This window comes from Falco peregrinus, chromosome W, assembly GCF_023634155.1.
Source record: "Falco peregrinus isolate bFalPer1 chromosome W, bFalPer1.pri, whole genome shotgun sequence".
Classification (NCBI taxonomy): Eukaryota; Metazoa; Chordata; class Aves; order Falconiformes; family Falconidae; genus Falco; species Falco peregrinus.
The window spans coordinates 17,400,330-17,425,852 of NC_073743.1; the positions used below are offsets into that span (position 1 = coordinate 17,400,330).

At 41.6% G+C, this 25,523-nt stretch overlaps 2 long non-coding RNA genes across 3 annotated transcripts in view; one reads left to right on the forward strand and one right to left on the reverse strand.

The window, feature by feature from the left end:
• Positions 1-2,071: 2,071 nt before the first annotated feature.
• Positions 2,072-25,523, reverse strand: part of LOC129783178 (uncharacterized) — a 226,004-nt gene continuing 202,552 nt past the window's right edge. Inside the window, exons 1-4 of one of the 2 annotated variants that reach the window (XR_008745152.1) lie at positions 19,056-19,089; positions 14,448-14,552; positions 12,559-12,857; positions 2,072-7,198 (exon numbers count right to left, since the gene is read on the reverse strand). This is a non-coding gene — a long non-coding RNA (uncharacterized LOC129783178). Of the gene's footprint in view, positions 7,199-12,558; positions 12,858-14,447; positions 14,553-19,055; positions 19,090-25,523 lie in introns of those variants that run through there. The other variant, XR_008745151.1, reaches the window with a different exon arrangement.
• Positions 7,920-19,083, forward strand: LOC129783179 (uncharacterized). Its single transcript, XR_008745153.1, has 3 exons — positions 7,920-10,044; positions 17,608-17,752; positions 17,851-19,083. It is a non-coding gene; the product is annotated as an uncharacterized LOC129783179 (long non-coding RNA).

Here is a 25,523-nt window from a genome sequence, read left to right on the forward strand (position 1 = left end):
GATACCAGAGCTATTGATAAAAAAGGATCTGCCCTACACAGCAATCAGAAAACATTTAGCACTCAGCGTGTTGTAACCTGTTCAGAGGCAGATTTGAAGTTCAGGAACTTGGACAATGCGAGTTGTATTCATTTAATGCTTAGAATTGTATATCCAAGACCAACATTTTCAGATTCCTATCTAATAGGCCTTCTGTAGTCAAAAATTGTGATCTTGAAAGTGGTTTAGTTACAAAATGTTGGTTATTGTTTAGGAAAGGAGAGAAAGGGAAAATAACATGTTTTAAAAGTCTTTATTCTTCAGTGGTTTAGATAAAGGAACATGGAAGAAACCAATAAATTCTTTCCTGTCCTCCTGGGAAAATGAAACAAAAAACAACCAAAAAGCCCCACAACCAACCATCACCTCACCATAACACCCCACCCCCAGGCCAAACCAAAACATAACCTAAATTAAAATGGAAAAGAAAAGGGGTGGGAGGGGAGAAGAAAAAAGTCATGGTTCCAGAAAGTATTGTGTTAGGAAAACATCGGGAAGAAAATGATACACATTTCCACACTGCATAGCGCATGCCTGTGATTTTGCTGTGAGGCATAAAGCACTTGGAGCCCATACAAAACATGTGAGGACATCAAAGCATATTTCAGCATCCAAATCAGAAGTGATTCCTCACAGTGTCAGATGGCATTTAGGAAACATCAGCAAACCAAGGTAAAGAAAAAGAGCAGCAGTGGCAGGAAGAGTTTTCTTGTCATTCCTTGTGGAATATAAGACACTATTCTAAGCAGGGCCAAGCAAAGGCATTTTTCCCCCATAGGAAATATTTCCTGTCTATTCCTTCTGCATTAAAAAATAACCCCACATATAACAGTTTTGCCTTACGTAACAGGAGTACCAAAACTGCAATTAGAAGCAATGCTCTGCTTCCAGTTGGAAATATGGAGAAGACCCCAAAGTTTACGCTAGTGAAATGCCCAGGTGTGATAATCCCAAAGTGCTGCACCCTGGAACATGTCTTGTGGTACTTCTATCTGCAGCTGGTCCATAGAGAGCAGGGGAGTGTCAGAGAGCAGTCCCTCAAATGCTTAAGATTAAGCTGGGTATATTCATTTTGGGATGATGAAAACAACAAAAACCCAAACAAGAATCCTTTGGCAGGTTGCGATTAGCTGAAGCGCTCTGTCTTTAATTGGTATAAATAATTAACTAGCACTGTGCATGCATGACTAAGCATGATAATAGAGATGTTTCCCTTTGAGGTCAAGATTATATCCTTTGTAATACCAAATAAACCAGGAAGCTTGTAGGATCGGGTTGCTTCTTACTGAATTGGAAATGTTTACAAATAATACTCTGCTAACCAAGATCCTCAGGGAAAATTTTCAAGAATGGAAAAGGGCTGTGGTTTCTAGGGTAGGAAAGTGGAAGACTGCTCAGCCTGTGTTTTTAGGACTGCATATCACCATAGCATGTAAATACTTCCAAATTAAACTGGATGTCTAATGTGGATTTTTCCTGTAATCTGCAGGTGAACACTGTAATATGATTGAAAAAGAAAAGGTTTAAAAAAAAGACAGCAAGACAGACACAAAATCTGCCTTGCATAATGTATAGATCAAATGGATGGGATTGTGTGAATCTTGTATAAAAGAAGCCAATCTGATCAGAAGGATTTCCTGCAGTAATTAGTATTAAAAACACACCAACTCTGATTTGTGAAACACAGATAGAACAGGCTCCTCAAACCAGGCTCCCTGAGTCATTCCTGCAGCCTCCATCACCACAGCTGCACCGACTGTATTGCTCAATGCTGCATGTCCAGCACAAACGGCTGCAGACAAAACCTTTATCACTCTATAACACGCAGGAATAATTTCCAAATCTGGGGACACAGTGTTTTGTTATTTTTTTTTAATCTTTGATTTAAAGAATCAGTCACCAATATTGGAGTGAGCGGAGGTTATCTTTATTCAGCAGCGCTGGGTGCATGGGGGATCACTCCACCAAAGTCATGCACACCAAAGGAACCTTTCAGCCCCCTCTTTATACAAGTCACACATGTCTATTCATTAACTTTCCGGGAACTCATTAACATGGGAACTCATTAACATATCTTGCACCTGGACAATTAGCACATTCTCATTCAAGGATTTAGTGCATCTTCAAGTTAACAATATTAACATATCTCATGCCTGGATATTAGCACACTCCCAATGTCACTTAGTACATCCTCAAGTTATCAATAAGGATCTCCTCAGATAAACATGAGCACACGTTCTTTAAATAAATCATATATGGCCCATTATCCATTCCCCTCTTTTCTAATAACTATTGTAAATGCTTTTACAACTATAAAAAAATCACTATGCCCTAGTATCACTCTTTGACAGCACCAAACAAAACACTGAAGTAATACCCATATTAGCATTCCTAAAATTATTAGAATGAGTATTATAACAAAAGCATGCTTTAACCATTCCAGATTAGGTAACCACGAAGTTAATTTGTCCCATATAGCCTTAAAATTCCATCATCTTTAGTAATTTCATGTAAAATCTGAAACCTGTTCCATATCTTATGGATGTCTGTTTCATTTTGATTACTTTGGTCTACGTATACACAACAACTCTGATTTATCATTGTGCATACTCCACCTTCTTTTAAGGTTATTAAGTCAAGGGCCATTCTATCTGGATTACTACCTTACTTAAAGATTTCACTTCCTGGTTCAACCTGTTTATCGCGTCTGTTGTTAGATTAAACATTTGTTCGGTTTCTGCAGACATGTTTACCACTCTTTTCTCTAATTCACTAACTCCTAACCACGGAATAAACCATCTAACAAAATTATGGTATCCTGTATGTCTTATAGAAATGCCGTTGCGGCAGCACCCTCCAGTGTCGGGTGTAATAGCTCTGTCACAGATTTTTTAATAGGCACAACTATGCCTTTCACAGACGAAACGCCTTGACCAAATAATCGGGTAGACTCCATCGACTCGGTTTCCCGATCAAGGGGCTCTGAAGCAGCTATAGCCATCTTTTTCTCCGCAACCATTGACTGTAAATGGTTCATGACCTCCCACCAGGTTGGTCCCAAGTCCTTGGCTGACTTGCTGCTGCTAAGGGTCGCATCCCAAAGGGAATCCCCAATCTCTCGCCACTCAGTCACACTAAACATCAATTGTGGGTCTTTTAGGTGTCCTTTTTCCTTCGCCCACCTGCATAGCTCTTGGAGCTTCTTTGTGCTCACGCTAGCCTCTCGCTTAGCAAGAATCTCAGATGAAAGCGTGAGTGCCGCCTCCGTTTCCATTATCGAGGGAAAAACGGTCTTACCGGTGCAGGTCCGTGCAGGAGCTCAATGCCGGATTCAGACGCCTTCCCTTCTACGGGCGCCTTCCTGCTCGGACTCCTCTCTAGCATCTCCCAATTTGCAATGCAAAGGCAGAGTTTTCCGTGTTCCCATCGTTCGGGCGCCAGTTGTTGGGAGAGGGGTCCGCCGGAGTCGGGAAATTACTCAATATGAGTTATGCATCTTGCTCATCTTTATTGGCTTCTAACACTTCTTATATAGCCTCAATACATAAGCATGCTCCCAAAGCAAACATATAATTGGTTATTAGCCCGTAAGCACGTGCTGCTCACACACCACTAAATATCATGATTGGAACAAGCATTTTTTCCATGCAGCTATTTGCGTTAGCTATGTTTTAGCCTTGCGGTTTGTTACTCCCTCTATCTACATTCCGTTCTCTATCTCCCTTGGCCTTACACATGTCCTCCCTAAAAGCTGCAGCTTGTTACAGCCACGGCCTGTTAGTACAATAAGGTTACTTGGTCTTAGGATTCAAGAACAGATCAAGGCCACTTTCTTGTTAACTTCAGCACAATAACTTCAGCACAATTCTAATTCCAGTACACTTCTAATTTCAGGCCTGGATTGTGCACTCCAGGCCTGGATTGTGCAGACCCTCAGGGGTTCCGTGGCCACACTTCTGCCGCCATTCTTCTACAAGTACTACTATACAGCCATCAGCCAAATGCGCCCATTTATTTAATTCTATCTTACCATTCATGTCCTGAATTAGTTTTAAATCTTCTTTAGAATAGAAAAGGCTGGACCGATGGGACGAGGCCAATTGTATGACATTCAACAAGGCTCAGTGCCGGGTCCTGCCCTTGGGTCACACCAACCCCACACAGTGCTGCGGGTTGGGGGCAGAGTGGCTAGGAACTGCCTGGTGGGAAAGGACCTGGTGGTGCTGGTCAACAGCCAGCTGGGCATGAGCCAGCAGTATGCCCAGGTGGCCAAGGAGGCCAACAGCATCCTGGCTTGTGTCAGCAATGGTGTGGCCAGTGGGACCATGGCAGTGACCATCCCCCTGCCCTCAGCTCTGGTGAGGCCACCCCTCAAATGACACGTTGGGCTCTGGGCCCCTCGCTCCCAGAGAGACCCTGAGGGGCTGGAGCGTGTCCAGAGCCGGGCAGGGGGCTGGGGAAGGGGCTGGGGCACAAGTGCTGTGGGGAGCGGCTGGGGGAGTTGGGGGGGTCAGCCTGGAGAGGGGGGGGGGCTGAGGGGAGACCTTCTTGCTCCCTACAACCCCCTGAAAGGGGTCTGGAGCCAGGGGGGGTTGGGCTCTTCTCCCAGATAACAAGCAACAGGACAAGAGGAAACGGCCTCAGGTTGCACCAGGGGAGATTTAGATTGGGTATTAAGAAAAATGTCTTCACTGAAAGGGTTGTGAAGCGCTGGACCAGGCTGCCCAGGGATGTGGTGGATTCACTGTTTCTGGAGGTATTTAAAAGACATGTAGATGTCATTCTTAGGGACATGGTTTAGTGGTGGGCTTGGCAGTGCTGGGTTTACAGTTGGACTTGGTGTTAAAGGTCTTTTCCAACCTAAATGATTCTATGATAATATTAATCTTACTAGATGAATTTAATGTCTTTCATCATCCTTATATCATAAAGAATAAGATCTTGTTTAATTACAGAATAGACATAGGTACTAAACACTTAAGCAAACATTAAGAATTTTGTTTTCTATGTTATGTAAGCGTAACATATGATGGTATGTCTCAAATATATTTAAAATTTGTTTTAAGTTACCTGTGGTGTTTTAAATTACCTAGCCCATTTTCTGCAATTCAAAAATCAATATAACTTGGAGGCTATGACTGTTTTCTATTTTGTTCCTTTGTTGCTATTTGTTATCTTTTTTTTGCATTCCTCACCATTGAACTTAGGTGTGATATGTTTTTAGCAAAATTATTGTCACCTTTGATAGTTGAAGTTTCAGTCCTTCAACTAAAACATTGAAAAATGTTTTTTAATTAATAATAATATTTTTTTCATCTAATTTAATTCCTCATCTATTGTTTTTGTAATTTCTCTCTGATCTGGACAAATTGCCTACTTGAAAGAAGTGGTATAACCTACTAGGCAGCATTTGTTTTCACTATTTAAAGTCCTTAGAACACGCACCCCCCTCCAAACTTAATTTTTATCTGAAATAGAAAAGTGGTTGTATATTTCTAGCAGTGCCTCTACAAGTTATAGACTATTATTTTTGTATTCATAACTGTAACCCTCAGCCTTTGTCTCTTATACTGAATAACCTGTAGCTTAATTTTAGCTGTGCTTTAAGCAAAGTCTCCTCTTGTTTTCCAGCTCCATTCCATGGCCTAAAACATATCATTACTAAAATCCTCTCTTAAGTTCAATCAGATCACTGATCTGTGTGAAGTTAATACCCTTGATCACTAAATTAAAAACTCAGAATGGAGCGATGGGTTTCTTTGAGGTGTCACTCCCACACTACCTGCCAGCTTTATCCCTTCTGTTCTTGCTACAGCCCAAGACAATCCATACCAGCATGTCAAAAATGCCAACTATATCAATGTAATCTCTTCAATAACTACCTCAGAGCCTTGACAGAAAGGCTCCTAAGATTCTTTTTTTCTCCACTTTGAAAGTTATGCATGTTTACTTTTATTTACTTCTATTCTGCTATTCTCCTGGATTTCATTTTACTAGTACCCTTATTTCATACTTTAGCAACCTTTTATATTTTCATATAGAGAGAAGAATTTAGCTGTGTGGAGACAAGCTATGGATGAAACTCATCCCATTTGTGCTCTAGTAGCTGTCAAGTTTGATATTTTCACCATCACTTGGCATCGACTTAGTTCAACTGTAATATTTTATATCTTAACCTGTTCTTATACACAACATTAAATGATCCGTAGAAGGCTACCAAGACTTTCCTTGTCTCTTCCAAAGTCCTTAAAGCCTCCTGTAACGTGTGGATATTCCAACAGAACAATATTAATTATAGTGTGTATCATCATCAGTGGAGTTACCAATTTACATTTAAAAAAAGAAAACATTTTTCAGTAACATCTTGTATTTTCACTGCTGGAAAAGAGTAACCCAGGATTCTTGCCTTCTTTAACTTTCTGGAGTTCATGAGATAATAACGGATGAAAAGCCTCTTGACAACTGATTGCTTTATAGTCCCAGGAAGTCCCAGCATGGTCCATCGGTTCCTGCTCTGCTCCTCTAGACAGGATGACCAAGTACTTGACTTGCTTCAGGACTTCCAGTTGGATGGAAACTTCTCTAGGTCTTTCAGATTCTTGGTTCCTGCTAGGTATTGCTGTCTACTGTTTCCTTATCCACCACAGTGCCACTCAAAAGCATCCTTGGGAATGAATTCCTGAAGCAGCTTTCAACTAGACTTATTTTCCTTAAAACCTGCAAGGCACTGAAGCTTGTTTCCAGACCACATTGTTTCTCCCCAGCACGACCACTAGATTTTTGCTTGGTGTCTCATAAATCACTGGCTTGCCACTGTGAAGAAAACATTGTATATGTGCAATGGATCACAGCAATTTTTCCTTTACAACTGCCAGCTGCAAAGTCCAATATGAAACAGAAGGAAACAGCCTCTTAAACTTTGTCTTTGTGATTCCTGTTCACCTATGTCATATGCTGGATCGGAAGAGGATTTATTTGATACTAAATTTTGGTGCTCAGTTTTATCTGCCTTCAGTCTTTGAGCACGTTTACTTGTATATCAACACCTTGAGACTGAATGATGTCAAAATCTCCCTGAAGCAGGAGACTGAAGGATGGGCTACTCATAGTTTCATTTCACCCATTTCCATCGGGCTGTGAGCGCAGGTGATCTACCCATCTGTGGGGAAAAAAAAACCCAAACCCAAACCACAATCAGGTACATGACAATTGGAAAAGTCTTCTTAAGACATTAAGAGTTTTCAGACATAAAAGACCAGCAGCAGAAAGGTGTGCAGGGGGGGAATTACAGATGGCAAGGTAAGCACAGAGTGGAACAGTGTCACGAGGGGCAAGGGAGGAGTTTGTGCCTCTGCTGCCAGCATAATACAGCTACTTCATAAGCCAGAGCAAAGTTGCTTGCTGATAGTCATTTTTAAAGAGTTCCCATTTGGAAGCAACAAGCAGCGTATATTTCTTGATACGAGCCTGTGGAGAAACATACTGAAAGTTGATTAGCTTTAATTGAGTTGAAGAATCAGTAGCCAATATTGGAGTGAGCGGAGGTTATCTTTATTCGGCAGCGCTGGGTGCATGGGGGATCGCTCCTCCAAAGTCATGCACACCAAGGTAGCCTTTCAGCCCTCTCTTTATACAAGTCATTCATGTCTATTCATTAACTTTCTGGGAACTCATTAACATATCTTGCACCTGGACAATTAGCACATTCCCATTCAAGGATTTAGTATATCTTCAAGTTAACAATATTAACATATCTCATGCCTTGACAGTTAGCACATTCCCATTCAAAGATTTAGTATATCTTCAAGTTAAAGATATTAACATATCTTGTTCCTGGACGATTAGCACACTCCCTATGTCACCCATTTGAGGATTTAGTACATCCTCAAGTTAACAATAAGTGTCTCCTCAGATAAACACGAGCACACTGTTCTTTAAATAAATCTTTATGGCCCCTTATTCAATAGGTTATTCTCTTGCATGCCATGTTGCCATTTGGATTAATAAATACCGCATCAAATTTGTCACCTTTAAAGATGAGAGAATTATAAAGAGAAAAAAGAGATTTGTACTAATGTCAAGCTTTGAAAAGGTTATTTTTTTAACATTTGTGTTTAAGACCTAAATTAAACTGCCCCGGTCCCTTCAAATGTTACAAATGGAAACTGAAATGTAAAAAGCATTCACTTTGGTGATCTGTATTTGCATTCTTTCAAAGGAGCAGAGAATAAGTTCCCCATAAGGGAATGTACCTCATGGATATCTTTCTGGCAAGTTAATTCAATCAAATCCCTTCTCCTATAAGGACAAGTGGTTTAATGTTCTATTCGGTTTAGTTCCAGAGGGGTAATTAGCAGAGGTAAAACAAAGATAGCGAATGAATACGAATACCAAATTCCTCCCCCTCTTTGAGGAAGATTTGCTCCCTGGAGGCAGGTATGCCTTAAATGAAAGCACAAGAAAGACACTTCAGAGACACAAAAAACCTCTAAAACTGCTTCATTCAGCCCCTGGAAGACGACTTCTGCAGAGGAGGGTCCCTGGGTAGCATCATGCAGTCATAGCAGTTTCTGTGCCAGCTTTTCCCAGCTCTCCCTTCCACAGCACAGCACCTGCTGAAAGCATGGCTTGTCTTAAATACTGGCATACCTGGACACCAAGAAAGTTTGCAGCAGCAAATAGTAAGCCACAATGTCTTGAAAAGTGCTATATTTTATTCCACTGAAATGATGGCTGCTATGAGCAGAAGGACATGCAGGTAACCGAGCAGAGGGAGTTCTTGCTGTCACTGGCTAAGCCAAGCAAAACTTTTTTTTCATTTTCTCTGTATTTCTTCAATGGGCTGTAAGCTAGTTCAGAAAGTCCATGCATAGTCTTACGAGGTTTTTGGACATCAAGCAGAACCGTATTTGTTGTAAGGTAAATAAAAAGATACGCTTTTCATGCAGACATACACCCTGCCCTCCTCAGTGCATATCACACTTCATCACTTATGTCTCAAAAATTAGTCATGAATGTTTTTCTGTTGAGTCTCTGTTTTGTGGAATCTCAAAACCTTATTTACTCAAAACAATAGCATTACATTGATTTTAGATGGCATGATATTCATCTTTGTTGTCTGCTTTCAAGCTATTGCTCTAGGGATAATTACTAGACTTGTGTGTTTCAGAAAATTGGCTTCATTTTTTTGCCCACTGTCTGCTATCTTCTCCTCTAAACCCCTAGATCCTTTATGATCTTCTCTTTATTTTGAACTTTTTTTTATATCTTCATCTCCCCGTTATAAGAAATGGTCCAGCAATTTGTGTCAATGGTCCAGCAATACGTGTCAATAGAGTGTTTAAAAGGTAAAAATTGGGACCTGGATCTAGGGGACAGGAGAACAAAGGAGTTTCAAAATGACTGTTAACTATTGCACGGGAGGCTACACAAGTCTCTGACATCCAGCCAAGAGATTACCAAATAAGGAAGAAAAGGAAACTGAAGGGTGACTGGAGGACAAAGCCTGGGTGGAAGACTGCGAGCCTTCAGCCCAAACGACCCCCAGAGAGACCACCGAGAACTGATAGGCATGTGCCAGTGGAAGGGGTCGCATTCCGGAAACTAATTGTAATAACCCTGCCTTTCTTAGAAGTAGTGATGAATATGTATTAGCTTAGGAACATAAAAACCAGCCGCCCGATGTAACACGTGTGCGTATTAGAGGAGTCCTGACTCCCTGCGCACCCAGCGCTGTTTAACTGCCTTTTATTAAATCATATAAAATTAAAAATTGACTCGGAATTTATAACAATTTGGTGACCCCAATGTGATCCTCTTGAGTCCCGAGACTGTGAACGGCTAAGGGAGGCGCCCCCACCCTGGTTACGTTGTGGCCCTTACCGGGAGCAGTGCGGAGACCAGCAGGATTACAAACATAAGGGACAAGGAAAGAACAAAGAGCTCTCCCCTCCTCTGGTGCCCGTAATTCTGCGTGTGAAGATCCGAACAAAGATTTATCGTTTTGTGAGTGTACTGTTCGGTTGAGTGAGTATGGCTGTGTGACTGTGTGTAAGGGTGTGACTAAGACAGAATTCAGTTCCAAAGCGAGTGCAGAGGTCTTTTAACCGTGATACCGATAACCCACGAGGGACTCGGCCGGTGAAGGACCGAAGCGATCGTTCTAAGTGTTTGTGGGTGGGATAACACTCGCAAGACACCTTTGGATACAGGCACAGCCAGGAGTTTGGAGCTTTTTGTATAAAAGGTTCCAGTAATGGGTCAGGGACAAAGCAGATCCTTAGACTCGGAAAGTTCAAGGAGGGGCCTCTGGTTTAAAAGGGGAGGAAAATTACAAGACATTCCACTGGATAGTCCCTTAGGGCTATTGTTAAGATACTGGAATAGCTTCAGAAACACTAAACATAAGGACAAGGCGACAATGATTCAGTGTTGTATGGTTAAATGGCCAAAAGAACCCTTAAGACCCCACATGTTTTGGCCGATGTTTGGGTCCACGGAGGACTGGGTCTGTCAGGCTTTGAACATTTATGTTAATAGCAGAACACCCGTGGATCCGGAAGAGAGCAAGTATGCTGCGGCCTGGTTGGGACTAACGGAAGCATCTGCCACTCTGATATTTAATTTAACTACAAAAAAAGGAGGGTGAGGAAGAGGCTCAATTGGGCTCTCACTGCAAAGTTGCCTTTGAGAGGGTGCAATAAAACTGAAATTTGTCTTCAGTTTACCTTTGTTTTACCTGCACTGGCATTTTCAAGTGAGGACATGTGTGTTTGTCTGCAGTTTGACATGTTTCTCTAGGAGTGGTCCTAGTTGTGGTTTTGCACACACGGAAAGAGATTTAAGCCCTAGACTAAAAAAGTTGGGGATATGGTCGGTCTTTTATGAATACTTGTGATTTAAAGAATCAGTCACCAATATTTGAGTGAGCGGAGGTTATCTTTATTCGGCAGTGCTGGGTGCATGGGGGATCACTCCACCAAAGTCATGCACACCGAGGGGACTTTTCAGTCCCCCTTTATACAAGCAACTCATACCTATTCATTAACTTTCCAGGAAATCATTTACATATTCATTACAATTCTGAGAATTCATTTACATTTCTCGTGCCTGCGCAATGTCCTTGAGGAGTTGTCTCTGCGCAGACTCTATTCCTTAGCGGCCATGTTTAAAGTCTGTCTTTGCCACGTTGCATGTACAACAGGAATCTAAGACAAAATGTCCCTTCTAAAGATAACCAACCCAAGGACTTAGCAGTCTGTACATCCGTCATGTGGCAATAAGGGTCCTTGGACATTTCCCGACTTTTAGCTAAACATAGGTGTGTCATCCTTTAGATAAGTGGTACAGCATTCACTGTTCACTTGATACACCTATAATCTTCAGTACAAGAGGAGATAGAGCTGAGTTTTATGGGTGGTGTTACTGTATTATTTCTCATGGAGCAGCATAAAAATATGAGCATGCCCCATCCCTCGAAGAATTTGACCCCTTTGATATAACAGACATAAATAATTTGTCTGTGGAAAATAATATAGGCAACCCCAATGGAACTGTGTGCTAGAGTGATTACGTAGACTCATGAGTTTTGGATTATTTGCAAAGTGGGAACAATATTTTAAAGAAATATAATACCCCACAAACACATCAGCTCTGCCAGAAACATTTATAAATGAACAAACACCAACTGCATCATTATCCTCAAGCTGAATATGACTTGAGCTTCTGGTTTTTTTCTTCCTTTCTTAGTTCTAGAGCCTTTGTCATTTCTGTACTCTCCTCCTTTCTGTTTGCTGAGTATTCGTACTCCCCAAGTGAATTAGTGTTCCTTTATCCTAATTGAATCTTTTCAAACTGTTTTTTTCACCCCCCCTTTCTCCAACAGTTAATACTGTCCTGCAATCTCTTACTCTTCTCCCCTGCCTCCCCACAGGTTCCTGTATTAAATTCACTTGGCCTTTGTAATAAAACTAGGAAAAGGAAAGGTGATATTTATCACTTGAGAAGTATAAAAATCACCCAGATCTCGCCTACCTTCAGTGATCAAAACCAATTCAGTATCCCTCCCCCCCAAAAAATATAATAATATAAGTCCAGAGAAGAAAACCAATTTTTTGTAATAATTTGACATCCTTGACTTTTTTCATGTCTCTCCCATAACATACCAAGCAGCACCTGGTGTTTGCACCATCAGAAGGGAATTCAGGTCATTTGTAGTGGCACTAGCACTCACAAAGGAAAAAAAAAAAAGTGGGATGTATTTGTAACCTTTTCCTAGGCTTTGATTAGTGAGGTTTCACTGTGTTTAAGGTTTATTAATAATCACTGCCTTGAGCCTCCATCCAAACTGCTCATGTTTGGACAATAATGATGAGCATGTTATACCATCTGGGTGCTCAATAAAAAGTGCTTCCCATTTGCAAACAAGTAATCAAGTGTGTAAGGATGTGCGCTTTCCTGAAGGGAGACAAGAAAACAAAACGAGGGAGGAAATTGAATAAAATGCAATAATCTACTTACCGCTTTCACAAATTACAACAACCAGTTAAAGTTCCCTCATCATGGTAAAGCAACTTCAGGGATGCTGGCTGCTTTCTGCCTCTCGTAGAAAGTCTCAGCTGGAGCTGTCACATCCCAGGGCTCTGTCCTCTACCCTGCCAAGCAGCAGGGCCATCAGGTTTCACTGGCCCACCTTGTGCACTCATAGCCGCTCATGCTTATCCTGCTGTCCTGAAAAGCTGCCCCTGTTCTTCAGACATTTCTGCTTTTCACTGTTAAGGGCAGCCAAAATGGTAGCCTTTGGCTCCCAAAGTAGTGCACTAAAATAGAATAAAAAGAGCAAATATAAAGTGTCCACATTGCAAGGCTAATCACCAGCCCCTTCCTTTCAGCTGCCATTCTCTCTCTTAGATCTGTCTGAGCATCCCCCCATTCTGGGCTTCCTTCCTCCCCACTCGCCATCGCGCTGGGTACATCTCTTTCACGCCTCAGCTGGCAGGTTTTGCCTATTAGTTCTACAAAAGAAACTGAATTATGCCGCTTTTTTTTTTTTATACCCTGATAGCACCTAACCGATTCTCTATTTGCAGATTAGAGAATTAATCCAGTGGTACTTTTTGGTTGCAGCATTGCAAAATAATCCCCTTCTGCACTGTACAGCTCTCTGGAATGACCCTCACCTCCTCTCCTGCACAGATTTCTCCCCCAAGACATTTCCACAGCTTTCATCCCCCCAGCTTGATATGCTGCTATTTAAAATAAAGCTATTGAGGATTTGGTATTCAAACACTATTACTGCATTCACCACATCCATGTATACAGAATATGCTTACTCTGCCATCTGCTTCCGCTTATACACACTCATACTTCTGCCCTTGGGAAGAGGAGAGAGCAAACACCTGACAGATGCTTAGTCACATTGCTTAATATTTCTGCAAAACATTCAGGTGCTGAGTTAGAAACAGGAGAAAGGCAGTGTAGAATTAAGACAAAATTCCCTAGAAATCTATCAGAATTATCTATCTGGAAGTATTCTTTCAAAAATTAGTCGTGAGAAGGAAACACTATATCTTTTCCCCTTTTCACACCACCCCGTTACAACACCATCATTGACAGGCAGTCTAGGTTTTATTCAAATCCAGAGTTACTGCATAATGAGATCTAAGACCTACTGTATTTCTGTCTCCATTCCCATCTCTTTGGTAGCTGAGCACCTTCTAGTATAACTCTAAGTGATATAGTTAGGATATGTCAAGTGTGGCTCGTTCTCTCAACAGGAAGGAAAGATTGCCTGTGGATTTTCTTTTTTTTCAAGTATGCCCAGTGCCATGTGTCTGTATTAGCCAAAACATTAAAAACAAAGAGGAAGAAAAGGACTTTACACTTGGCACAAAGAGGAGAGAAGGGAGCGATGTATCCTTCAGTACTTTGTGAAGCTGTGCCTCTCCTGGTACTCAGTCTGCTGTTGACACAACATGGCAACCCCTCCACTTCATCTTCTGCTAGTCCATAAGCTGCAGGGGCACCTTATGACCTTCAGATGTTTTTTAGATCCTCAGCGGAGCTATCATGGATGTGCTCTAGATGGAAGGCAGAGGTTCCAGGACACAACAATGCTCTTCAGCTTCTCACCTCTCCAGCAGGCTCAATAGCAGCAACAAATACATCTTTTTGAGTCCAGACAATCTTCCCATCCCTTCCTAAAAATCTACCACCTCACTCTGGCTCTCCTTTCTTTTTTTCTTCTTGTGGGTGAGGCTGGATAATTTGACAGTATCTGTTTACATCTTTGGGATGAATACACAGCATGCATCTGAACTGGTTCCTAAAATACCTCAGGCTCACTCATGTTCCTTTTTTCTTCAACCTAAATAGTTCCCTTGTGACAGACAAGTAGACCTATTACTTACCAAGGAGCTTAGACAGTCATTCAGGTCTCCTGTGCCCTGATATATGAGCACTTTGTAAATAGCCACTGAGATCTTGAATATTCAGCATGGTGGAATTTGTTTAGTCTACAGGAGGGAAGAGTGAAGAGAGACATAAATATCTTCAAACATGTAAAAATGGCTGCAGAAAGGGAATTAATCAAGCATTTTTCATGCCCACTGGGGCTAGGGCAAGCATTAATGGGCTGAAATTGCAGTAAAGGAGATTTAGGTTGGACATTAGGGAAAAATTCCTAACTGTAAGGACTGTTAAGGATGGGAATACATTGCACAGAGAGACTGTAGAGCTCCCGTGATTGGAGGTTTTTACAAATTACTTAGATGGAACTCTGTCAAAAAATGTTTAAGTACAGTTGTGGTAGGCAAACAATTACCTGGTTCTAAAATCTCCTCTAGCCCTGCTAGCTGTGCTTCTGTGGGGAGCTAAGAGTAACCAAGGGCTAAACTTGAGGTATGGAGGCACCTGAGTACTGAGAAAGTATTTGTATTGCACATTGATCCTTGTTACCTGAGAGAACCTGATTCCATTCCCCACATGCATTTTCCCCACCAGACAATGCTACTGGTTTCTATATTTGTCTTACAGATGACATTTTTTATCAGGTTTTAAACAGGCCCACACATGGGACATTTATTATTTGATGTTCTATGATAATTTCCCTCCAAGTTCTGTGGAACTTCTTTCTCATTTTCTAAAAATTATGATGACATTTCTCTGCTAAAAATATTTCAAGGGGGTCCCATCGGCAAATGGCTTTTGCTTAAAACATTCTGCATGCTGTTCTATTTACTCTGCAATGCGTGTTTTAGAAACTCTGTTTGCCCTCAGGGGTCTTATTTGTTTTTCAAAACTATTCAAATTGCATTCAGCTAGGATTTGATTAGTAGGAAGGTGAGGTGACTTTGCTCTCTGTGCTGGGTAATAAGCAGTTGCTCTAACCTTGATTATCTCACCAACAGAACATAATGTGCTGATCAAATGATTTTCGCATTGACATCTTTTTCTGATAATTTGAAGTACATGAATTTCAAATGCCCCTACTCAGGAAGCTTAAATGGGGGAAAAAAATATCTTCTTTTAGTTTTCCACAATCCTGTAAAGCTGCAGTTCAGAATGGAGAGCAGATCCCCAAAGTTGTGGATTGGAGTGAAGTTGCACTGTATAGACCAGAGATGCTGCTCCACATTTCCTACCCTGACTGGATCCTCTAAGGAAAACTCCCATCCCATCATGAAGTGGAAGTAAGAGAATGAAAGAAGTGGGAAAAGCCGATCTTCAGCTTTGGGAGGGAAGAAGAAAGTTTAGAGATGAGTTTTATCCTTATTAAACACCAATAATTAAAAAGGAGGCATTCTGAAGGGTGGAATTTTGTATTTTGGAAACATCAGCAGAGATTGTAGTTACATAGTTACGAATAAAAACATATGTTATCCAGCACTTTTTATTTGAAACAAAGCTTGAGTTTTCAGAGACCAGTCTGACAAAAGGACTGCAAAGACTTGGAAAATTGTAGTATGCATTCCTCCATTTTAGGTCTTATTTTTGCAGATTCAGATAAAAATTTTGTAGAGTAAAAAATCTCATGAAGGCATCGGCCAAAGATTTTCCCTGAATATGCTCACTAATTTTCTGTATCCTCAGGGGTGTAAGGAAGGGAATAAGCCTTGAGAGGATATGGTTCCAATGCATCATGAAGGACCAATGTGGCCTGAAAAACACCAACTGGTTTAGGTTTTCAGATTGTTCCCAGGACCATTTTTTGTTCTTTACAGCATGATCTCTTTTCACGTGAGATTTAGTTCTCTGAACAATATTTTTTGCTCTTTTTGTTTTTCTGTAAGATAATATTCTTTCTGATATTTCAAGTGAGTCCTTTATCTGTACTGGCATCTGGATAAATGTAACTCAGCTTGTTTGGCTAACTTGAAAGAGCAGAGATGGAAATGTGATGAAGGCATTCACTGCATTTAAGAGGAGTTCCCAGATCTGCTACTGTCTTCCTTTCTCACTTGGGAAAATCAGTTACTTCTTATGCTAAAGTTCCCCAAACCCCCAAAAGAAAGGTATGATGATTTTCTTTTTTCTCTGTTTTGTTTTATTATGCCCATCTGGTGCATACAGGTCTCTTGGTAAGCACTATCTTTTCCTATGGATGTGCATATACAAAGATTTTGGTTTTGCAGCAGTTATGAGAGCTGATCAAGTAAATCTCTTTCTCCTAATGGAATGGTTCTTGTGGGTGCATCTAGGTGACTGCATGAGGAGACCACTCTTTCCTCCTAGTGAGAGACAGGGTTTCAAGGTTTTTGCCAGCTCACACTTGTACATTAGCTTTATTTGTGGCATGTTTCCTTCACAAGAGTTGCAAAGATGCTATCTTTTGAAAAAAAGCAAGCTCCCTCTGTAATGCAGTCCTATGGCTTTAGGAGATAGGACTTCATAAGAAACCTTTAGCACTTAAGCCAATTTTTTTGGTGGTTGATGTTGTCAGTCTGGTGTCTCAGAGGTTTTACAGCACATTGCCAAAGGTTCCTCACCTCTTCCAGTAAATCCCTTTCCATCTTTTGTATGGTGGGTACCTTGTTCAGGTGAAACCACAGAAAATCTTGGCCAAAAAATTTGTCAATGTCTACATGCAATTGTTTTTTCATTGTGGTGCTCAGAAAGATTGCACAAGGTCTTGGTAAATGAGTGGAGAAGTTAGGTGTGGGTGACTGCAGAAGTGCTATTACAAGACACTGAAAAGCAATAGCACAAGTGTATTTACATCACAAAAATATTATGCCAGCCAAAGTGAATTTCTATAATATTGTCTCCACTAAATAAAAGCAATAGGGAGTCTTATCTGTCTGGATGTTAAGATAGGTAAGCAGGGCATGGACTGATGAGAAATAATTTAGCAATATTCTACATTTTTAAAGAAAAATAGCCAAAACCTTTGAAGTCACTATGATATCTTCTTACTCCTGAGCATGTGACATGATGGCTGGATGAGAGATGATCAGGTAACCGGACGGTAACCACTTTAAAGGAATAGATGGAGAGAATGACTTGATTAATGTACCTGTTGAACCTAGCCTTTTCTGGTTTTTTTTTTCTTTCTTTTTTTCCCCCTAACAGCTCTCAGGAAATCCATCTCCCATCATCCCCTGAGTTGTTTTAGAAATAAAAGACTTGCAATAGTTCTAAAGAGAAGTTTTCCATTTGTTTGCTCTACTCTCTCTGTTTGATCATATTGGAATCCTCCTAAAAAGAATCAGCACAGGTAAGACCTGGAGAGTGGAGCACAATGAGTTTTTTTCTTGGTTGTTACATTTATGCATTTGCTAAACATCTTTCTCTGGCTTTATTTTTCTCCCTTAGTCCATAACCAGAACTTAATTGTGGAACACACACATGGGGAAACCTGGATCTACTTTATTTCCCCCAAAACCTATGGCAGGTGGTTTGGTGATTCGTGTTACAGGAGCCGGGCCAGCTGCCGGGTTTGCATTTCAGACTTCAGCCACCATGTAAAGTTTCGGAGAAATAAACTCAGTTTTGAATGTGATTTTCTCTTAATATGTATTTGTATGAAATGCTTGAGGAGTAGGATTCTGCTTCAGTTTAAATAGCCTGGATAGAGGTGTCTGTGTGTAAGGGTGGTGTCTTAACTCCCTCTATATTCAGCGGCTGTGATTATTGTCCGAATCACTGCTCAAATACAAGGTGTAGAGTACCAGGTAGGGATTTTCAGGGTATCCCACATAGTTTCCATCCACCACTGCAGAAGGGTAGGGGTCTTTTTTGGGCCCTGTATTGTATCTACCAAGACTCTAAGGATGCCTTGGCTATCTGGGGTTTCTCTTATCCCTTTGTACACAAAAACCTAAATGTCAGTGTAGTCTGGAGCCGCATCAGTCCCAGGCATTGCAAAGCAGTGTCAATCTTCTAGGTATCTCCATCATAATATTTGATGGTGTAAAGAAATGGTCCAGCAATTCGTGTCAATAAAGTGTTTAAAAGGTAAATATTGGGACCTGGATCTAGGGGACAGGAGAACAAAGGAGTTTCAAAATGACTGTTAACTATTGCACCGGATGCTACACAAGTCTCTGACATCCAGCCAAGAGATTACCAAATAAGGAAGAAAAGGAAACTGGAGGGTGACTGGAGGACAAAGCCTGGGAGGAAGACTGTGAGCCTTCAGCCCAAGAAACTAATTGTAATAACCCTGCCTTTCTTAGAAGTAGTGATGAATACGTATTAGCTTAGGAACATAAAAACCAGCCGCCCGATGTAACACGTGTGTGTGTTAGAGGAGCCCTGACTCCCAGCGCACCCAGTGCTGTTTAACTGCCTTTTATTAACCCCATAAATAAATCATATAAAACTAAAAATTGATTTGGAATTTATAACAATTTGGTGACCCCAATGTGATCCTCTTGGGTCCCGAGACTGTGAACGGCTAAGGGAGGTGCCCCCACCCTGGTTTCGTTGTGGCCCTTACCGGGAGCACTGCAGAGCCCAGCAGGATTACGAACATAAGAGGCAAGTAAAGAACAAAGAGCTCTCCCCTCCTCCAGTACCTGTAATTCTGCACGCAAAGATCCGAATGAAGATTTATCGTTTCGTGAGTATACCGTTCGGTTCGGTGAGTACGGCTGTGTGACTGTGTGTAAGGGTGTGACTGAGACGGAACTCAGTTCCGAAGCGAGTGCGGAGGTCTTTTAACTGCGGTTCCGATAACCCACGAGGGACTCGGCCGGTGAAGGACCGAAGCGATCGTTCTAAGTGTTTGTGGGTGGGATAACACTCGCAAGACACCTTTGGATACAGGCACAGCCAGGAGTTTGGAGCTTTTTGTATAAAAGGTTCCAGTAATGGGTCAGGGAGCAGATCCTTAGACTCAGAAGGTTCAAGGAGGGGCCTCTGGTTTAAGGAAGATAAGGAGGAGTGGGAGCCCCTTATTGTTTCATGAGTGGGTACGGTTGTGTGACTGTGTAAGGGTGTGACTAAGACAGAACTCAGTTCCAAAGCGAGTGCGGAGGTCTTTTAACCGCAGTACCGATATCCCGCAAGGGATTTGGCCGGTGAAGGACCGAAGCAATTGTTCTAAGTGTGGGTGGGATAACACTCGCAAGACACTTTTAGATACAGGCACAGCCAGGAGTTTGGAGCTTTTTGTATAAAAGGTTCCAGTAATGGGTCAGGGACAAAGCAGATCCTTAGACTCGGAAGGTTCAAGGAGGGGCCTCTGGTTTAAAAGGGGAGGAAAATTACAAGACATTCCACTGGATAGTCCCTTAGGGCTAATGTTAAGATACTGGAATAGCTTCAGAAGCACTAAACATAAGGACAAGGCGACAATGATTCAGTGTTGTATGGTTAAATGGCCAAAAGAACCCTTAAGACCCCACATGTTTTGGCCAATGTTTGGGTCCACAGAGGACCGCCCGGAGATACAAAGTGGCTGAATGTGGACCCTAACTGGGACCATCAAATGGAGGCAGGACGATAGAACATGAGAGATCTTAGAACTATAATAATTTGAGGCGTCAAGGAAGTGGTATCGAGGGGACAGAATATTAATAAAGCCTTTAATGAACACCAAAAGAAAGAGGAGACCCCAACGGAATGGCTGTAAAGGTTAACGAAAAGCTTCCAAATGTATTCTGGCCTGGATCCAGATTCACCGGGGGTGGGTGTGTGGGTGTGTGTGTGTGCTATTGAAAACTCAGTTTGTGGCAAAATCATGGGAGGATATAAGGAAAAAGATAGAGAAACTGGATAACTGGCAAGATTGGGGATTGGAGGAATTGTTGCGAGAGGCTCAAAAAGTCTTTGTGAGGCGTGATGAAGAAAGACAGAAAGCTAAAGCAAAAATTTTTGTGGCTGCTATCAGAGAAAGCCAGAAGGGAAGGGAAAAAGGAAAAGATAAGGGAGGTAGCTTAGACAACAGACCAAAAAAGAAGGATGGGAACTTACCAGCTTGTTATTATTGTGGGATGAAAGGACGCTTGCAGAGAAACTGTCAGAAGCGACAGAAAGATGAGAAAATGTTTAAGGAAGATTAGGGGTGTCGGGGGCTATACCTTCTGGGGACCCAAACATCTACAGAGCCCTTGATAAAGTTATTAATAGGTCCCCACAAGGAAGAAGTTTTGTTTCTGGTAGATACGGGGGCTGAAAGATCAACTATCCAGAATATACCAGATGGACTCAAAAGGGGGAATAAGCAAATGTCCGTGGTAGGGGCAAAAGGGGAATCCTTCCCTGTGTCAATACTGGAAAACATTGAGGTAGAATCTGAGACCTATATGGGTCTTAATGATCTTTTACTTGTTCCAGAAGCATAATATAACCTATTGGGGAGGGATTTGATTATCAAAATGGGCTTAAAGCGTAAAGGGGAAAACGGAAAAGTCTGGTTATATACATTAACAAAAGAAGATGAGGGAGATATAGATCCCCGGGTATGGTATAAGGAAGGGGAATTGGGAAAGTTGGAAATGGAACCCCTAATGGTAGAAATAACAGAACCCCAGAAACCTATAAGAGTAAAACAGTATCCCATTCCATTAGAAGGAAGGAAGGGATTAAAACCAGTCATAGATCGGCTATTACTAGGAGGGACTTTAGAACCATGTATGTCCCCTCATAATACGCCTATATTACCTGTAAAAAAGGCTGATGGGACATACCGATTAGTCCAAGATCTAAGAGCTGTGAATCAAAGAACGGTGACTAAATTCCCAGTAGTGGCAAATCCTTACACACTATTAAATCATTTGACCCCCCCAACATATTTGGTATAGTGTAATAGACTTGAAGGATGCCTTCTGGACATGTCCATTCGAAGAAAAATCCAGGGACTATTTTGCCTTTGAATGGGAAGATCCAGAAACAGGAAGGAGACAACAGTTGCGATGGACAGTATTACCACAGGGGTTTACCGAATCTCCTAATCTGTTTGGACAAATTTTGGAAAAATTATTACAATCTTTTGAGACAGAGAGGGAAGCGAAGTTACTACAATATGTGGATGACCTACTAGTGGCAGGAAAAACCGAGGATGATGTGCGGAAAATCACTGTTAAACTACTCAGTTTTTTGGGAGAAAAGGGACTGAAGGTGTCAAGATCGAAACTGCAGTTCGTGGAGAATGAAGTAAGATATTTAGGTCACTGTCTGAGTTATGGGAAAAAGAAACCGGATCCTGAAAGAGTATCAGGAATTCTGGCCCTATCAGCACCAAGGACCAAGAAAGAGGTCAGGCAATTTTTAGGACTCCTGGGATATTGCAGACCTTGGACTGAAGGATTTAGTGGAAAGGTGAAATTCTTATATGAGAAATTAACAACGGAGAAAATCAAATGGAATGAGGAGGATGAGAGACAGTTGGAGATGGTGAAACGAGCATTGATAGAGGCTCCAGTATTAAGCCTTCCGGATTTAGGGAGGCCTTTTTACCTATTTGTAAATGTCTCAAATCAGACAGCTTATGGGGTATTGACGCAGGAATGGGCTGGTATTAAGAAACCCATAGGGTACAGTTCCAAATTGTTGGACCCCGTAAGCAAAGGATGGCCAGTATGCTTGCAAGCGATAGTGGCCACCACATTATTAATAGAGGAAGCAAGGTAGGTTACCTTTAGTGCACCTTTGAAGGTATAGAAGCCTCACAACGTGAGGGGGGTATTAGAACAAAAAGCGGAAAAATGGTTGACAGATAGTAGAATGCTGAAATATGAAGCTATTCTAGTGGATTCTCCGGATTTAGAACTAAGAGTAACTAGAGTACAAAGTCCAGCTCAGTTCCTTTACGGGAAACCAGAAGAGGGGCTTCAGCATGATTGTACAGAAGTAATTGAAATGCAAACTAAAATACGGCCCGATTTAAGAGAGGAAGAATTGCAAAAAGGGGGAAAAAGCTGTTTATAGATGTGTGAAATGTGTTCATTTGATTTGTGTCAATATAGAACAATGCTAGGACAGCATGATGAAATGTAACCTTCTGTCTTACATACCCTTATATAACCACACGCTTAAGAAAAAGAGAGTGATCAATGTATATAGTTCCTGTATCTTGCAAAGAACATCTGGCTACATACCTAGTTTCTGTATCTTACAAAGGACATCTGGTTACACACCCTGATATGCAGGCTGAGCTGCTAACCGAATAGTGTTAAGTAAGAGAAGTTTACAGGGCGCATGCGTAAAATCTAGGGTCATCCTAAGGGTGAGCTGAGGAAGACTGCTGACTTCATCCATCGACCACCAGAAAGGGGTTAAGAAGATCCTCAGAGATAGAAAGAGCATGTGCCACGAAGTGCACACCTCTTCCAAGGATCCATTTACATAAACCAACCTTTTCTTAGAAATAGCTATGAATATTTATTAGTTTAGGAAATATAAACCAAAAATAAATTTTGTACAGCACGCGTCTTGGTGGAGTGGAGACTCCCGGCGCACCCAGCGCTGTTTGCTTGCCTCTATTTGTTTAATAAATTGCAAACTTTGATTGTAATCCTATTTTGGGACCAAGTTATTTATCACAGATGGATCTTCCAGGATTATAGAGGGAAAGAGGAGATCAGGGTATGCAATAGTAAATGGAGAACTGGATTTGGTGGAATCTGGACCTCTGAGTCCCACTTGGTCAGCACAGGCCCTTGTGAATTATATGCTTTGTTGAGGGTGTTGGAGTTGTTAAAAGAGAAGCATGGTACAATATATACGGATTCTAAATACGCCTATGGGGTAACCCATACCTTTGGGAAAATTTGGGAAGAAAGAGGACTCATTGGGACACATGGAAAGGGATTAGTGCATCAGACGCTAATTATTAAGGTTTTACAGGCACTGAGACTGCCCAAAGAAATTTCTGTAGTACATGTAAGGGGACATTGAAAAGGAACAAATTTACTTGTAAGAGGAAATAACTTAGCTGACAAAGAAGCTTGGGAAGCCGCATTGCAGAGACCTTCTCCAATACTGTTATTAAGGGAATTGGAAGGAGTGGAGAGCCAGGAAAAACCTGGGGGGCAGTTTTCAGAGAATGAAATAAGACTTATAAAGACTACAGGGGAAAAGCAAGAGGGAGAAAAATGGGTCCGGCTGTATGGCAGAGAAATACTGCCTAAGAGTCAAGCAAAGAAGCTGCTATTTTGGATGCATTTGCAAACTCATTGGGGAACTCGAACACTGAGTAATCAGTTTTTGAAATTTTATGGGTGTATTGGGATATATGAGATAGCTCAGCAAATTACCCAAAGGTGCCTAACATGTCAAAAAGTAAATAAGAAAAGTATGAGGCAAACACCTACTGGGGGACGGAGAATCACATATAGGCCATTTGAAAGAGTACAGGTCGATTTTACTGAGCTACGGAAAATAGGATGATATAAATATTTGATGGTGATAGTGGACCAATTAACCCATTGGGTAGAGGCCTACCCTGTGGTGAGGGCAACTGCCACTACGGCAGGTAAAATTCTGATGGAAAATATAATACCGCGTTTTGGGTTGGTAGGGAGTATTGACTCTGACCAGGGGACATGTTTCACATCTAAAGTGTTACGGGACTTAACTACAGCCCTGGGCATTAAATGGGAATATCATACTCCCTGGCATCCACAAAGTTCAGGACAAGTTGAGAGAATGAACCAAACAATTAAACAACAATTGGCCAAATTAATGATTGAAACACAACTGTCTTGGATAAGATGTTTGCCATTGGCATTACTGAACATTTGGACTATGCCCCACAGTGAAACAGGTATCTCACCATATGAGATGTTATATGGGATGCTGTATTCCCAAGGAATGCCATTGGACTATTCTTTGATAGAGAATTATGAGAGCCAGAAATATGTAATTATGATAGGGAAACAATTACAACAACTGAGAGAAAAGGGACTTTTAGCAAAAAAACACCCCACTGTGGTTTGCTATTCATGAAATACAACCAGGAGACAAGGTCTTCATAAAAACCTTGAAGGAAGAATCATTAACTCCTCGATGGGAGGGACCATACCTTGTTTTTCTTACTATTGAAACAGCTGTGAGAACAGCAGAAAGAGGTTGGACCCATGCCTCCAGGGTAAATGGGCCAATAAATACCGAAGCTTGGAGGGTTGAATCCATTCCTGGGGAATTGAAACTGAGGCTGAAGAGGGACTAATGCTCCGGCAAGGCGGCTCTGCATGAATTAAAGGGCACCAGATAAAGAGGACAAGCCTAAAGGGAGGAAAGGGAGAAGGCAAGACTGGGGCAGGACCCTCCACCGCGGTGTGTATAGTCTACTGAGGGAGGCAAACCCTATGGGTATTGACTACCAAGTGAGAGGGCCTCGATCGGACTTCTCCTGCACTAAGGTTACGCTGTCCTGAGAAAATAATATAAGAACCCTTTTAAACCATATAATTAGTTTTCCAGGAGCCGGATCACCCCGAAAGGCTGAACGGTAACATAAGCCCAGATCGGTCCTGAAGGCGGCCCAACCCCTTGATTGGAGGTGTTTTCCATACCCTCAAGATTGGAGGGCGCAAGGGATAATAAATTCTATAGTTCCTGGTATTGTTTTTACAGGGACAACTGAGCCATGGGTATAAATGGGAAAATAACTCTTTCACTCTGGGGGAGGAGGTGGCCAAGGCCTTTAACCTTAGTATTAGGTTGCAAGCTGTCCTTGAGGTCATAACCAACCAAACAACGATGGCTTTGGGCCTCTTGGCTGATCAGTCCACCCAGATGAGGGACGCCATCTTTCAACATAGAATGGTTTTAAATTATTTACTAGCAGAGAAGGGGGAGTGTGTGGAAAACTGAACGACTCCAATTGTTGTTCACAAATGAATGATAATGGAAAAGTGGTTAAACAGATAACGAAGGAAATTAGAAAATTAGCCCACGTCCCAGTACAAACTTGGAAGGGTACAGATTGGGATTTGTTTTCATGGCTGTCTGGTGGACTATGAGTTAAAAGAATATTATTCTTATTATACCTTGTATACCTTGTATGATACATTATTGATACGCCGAATAATAAATAG